This window comes from Echinops telfairi, unplaced genomic scaffold, assembly GCF_000313985.2.
Source record: "Echinops telfairi isolate 266 unplaced genomic scaffold, ASM31398v2 ScPeMD7_7424;HRSCAF=8462, whole genome shotgun sequence".
NCBI classification, from domain to species: Eukaryota; Metazoa; Chordata; class Mammalia; order Afrosoricida; family Tenrecidae; genus Echinops; species Echinops telfairi.
Genome location: NW_022111324.1, coordinates 29,459,437 through 29,462,217, shown reverse-complemented (window position 1 = coordinate 29,462,217; position 2,781 = coordinate 29,459,437). Strand labels below are relative to the sequence as shown.

General features: G+C 41.8%; 1 pseudogene; it reads left to right on the top strand.

Annotated features, from left to right (window-relative positions):
• Positions 1–937: 937 nt before the first annotated feature.
• Positions 938–2,444, top strand: LOC101645002 (annotated as a pseudogene).
• The last annotated feature ends 337 nt before the right edge of the window (positions 2,445–2,781 follow it).

Here is a 2,781-nt window from a genome sequence, read left to right as displayed (position 1 = left end):
TACGTATGGTGAAAGGATATCATCTTTATATACACCTGCCCTGATTTTAAATTGCTCCACTTTCCCTTGTTCTATTTGAACAGCTGTGTCTTGGCCCCTGTACAGATGCCCCATGATTGCAGTGAAGTGCTCTAGATTCCCATTTTTCTTAATGTTAACCATAGTTTGTTATGATTTACACTGTCAGATGCCTGTACATAGTCCATAAAACACAAGTAGTCATTTTTCTGGTATTCTCTGCTTTCAGCCAAGTTCCAGCTGATATCAGCAATGATACTCCTTATTCTTTGTCCCCCTTGAATCTATCTTGAATTTCTGGGAGCTCCCTGTCAGTGTAATGCTGCAACTGTTGAATTATCTTCAGCCAAAATTTTCTTGCATGTGATATTAATGATATAATTCAATAGTTTGTGCATTCTATTGATTCATCTTTCTTTGGACTGAGCACAAATATAGATGTCTTCCAGCCAGTTGGCTAGGAAAATGTCTTTCTGATTTCTTGTCATAGTTGAATGAGTGCTTGTTGAAACATTTACGTTATATTCTGTCAATTCCTGCGACTGTGTCTTTTGGTTTTTGTTTCTTTTTCTTTTTTTTTTTTTGGCTAATGCCTTCAGTGTATCTTAAACTTCTCTATTCTGCACCATAGGTTCTTAATCATATGCTGCCTCTTGAAATAGTTGAATATAAACTAATTCTTTTTTGTGCAGTGACTCTATACTTATTTCTATCTTCTTTTGATGTTTCTTGCACCATTCAATTGTCTGCCCATAGGATCTGTCACTATTGCAACTGGAGGCCAAAAATAAATGTGACTTACTATAGAGTAAGAATATTATATAGAGTTACTATAGAGTAAAAATATACCTATAGAGTTATAGGTATACTTTTATGAATATTCATGTTTAAGAATATTTGACAAAGGTCGGTTCTAGTTATGGAGGCTCCTGTCACCTGCCTTTTCTTGCTCTTGCTGCTCGGAGTTTGAGTCCCTGCGCTGGGCAGCGCCTCCTCTGAAGGACTGTGAGGGTCAATGCAGACTGAGCAGGGCTCCACATCCTACTCCTCTTCTTCCTGGCTGCCCTTGGGCCAGAGCTAGTGGCCTCAGCACGCAGGTAAAGGGAGAAACTGAGGAAGATAACTACCTGGAGTTACAAGCAACCAAAATTAATGGTAAACGTTGAAGATTCTTCATGGTCGAGCCAAATCCAACACGTATCACCCAGTCAAAAGCAGTTTTAGTGTTTGAGGGTAACCATTATTTCTACTCTCTATCCTAAGAAGACACAGTAATGTGTGCAGAGCTTGTGTCCTGAAATGCGGAGAGCTACACAAGAGGGCGACCACACACACTCAGGTAACCTCCTGGGTTATGGGTCTTTCAGAAATATTTCTGCCTAGAGCTGAGATCCTTTTAAAGTGCACTACGACAACGAAGCCCTTGCCTGACTGTCCCCAGCAGAGCACGGTCTTCAAGGTCTCGCACTGAGGCAATATTGCTGTGGAAGGAAACGTGCACTTAAAATATATGGACTCTGTGTTCAGGGACCTTTTTTGGCACTATGGTTACCAGGGACAGCCAGTTGCACAGGGAAATTTCCTCCATCCATTTATTCTATGCAATCATCCTCACTGTTGCCCAGAATGTTTATCATATGTATGAAATTGGCAGTGTTTGTACCAGCCACCTCATTATTTTGGAAAACTCTGTGGCGATAAATATCCAGCCACACTTCCCTCTGGTTGGAGGATGGAAGACCCATTACATTATTAGTTACAATCTTCCAAGTAATGGTTACCTTTGTCATTTAAGTCACCAGTATGCCCTGAAGATGAGGTGTGTGGGCCACATATTTGATAAGCAAGTGACAGATTCTCTAACTGTGAAGATCATCTTGCCCAAATAGGCCAAGAACATCCAAGTTGATATTCCCGATGAAATCAGCCGGGCCCCAGGTGACCTTTACTACTCCTCCCGCGATTGTTGTACAAAGAAAATTTTCATAGAAGAGCACATTCAAGACACTGTGGTCCATTCCACATTCAACAAGGCCCTCCTGCTCCAGGAGCCCCTGATGGTGGTGGCTACTTTCTACATCTTGTTTTTCACTGTCATTGTCTATGACAGGCTACACTTTTATTTCATAAAGGATCCAGCTGACAAAGCCAGGATGGAAGTAGTTTGCATCACAGAGCAGGTCCTGACCCTGCTCAACAAGAGAACAGATCCCTGCCACCACTTTGACAAGATTGATAATCGGTCAAAGCAATCCTGGGATGACTGCAGCCAAAATAGGAGCAAGAAAAGCCTGGGGCCCAAGCACAAGGCTTTGACCACTGAAACTGCCCTGCTACAGTCCAGGTTCAAGACAGAGGGCTCTGACCCATGCAACACAGTAAGTGAGATGCAGAAGCTGGATGCCCAAGGAACTGGTACCAGGTAGAATGAGATGGGAATGTTGCTCTCAGTATTTCCAAAAGACTTCAAGGAGGAGAATCCTGGTCTTGCTTCTTGCAGTACAAGAAGCTTAGTTTCTGTCCCTGAATATTACTTTTCCTCTTTTTTTTAAGATTTAAGTAAGCAAAACAACCCTCCCCCCAAAATCCACAAATCACATTACAGACAAAACAAGTTTGTGTTGGACAAAAGAATTTTCAGTAGTTGATTGACATGGTTTTATTCTAGAGCCTCGGACCTTATTTCACCCTGTTAAGCACTGTGCTTTCTTCCCCTTCTAATTCCTGATTTTGAGGTTTATTTGAGTTGTGTGGGGGTGTTTT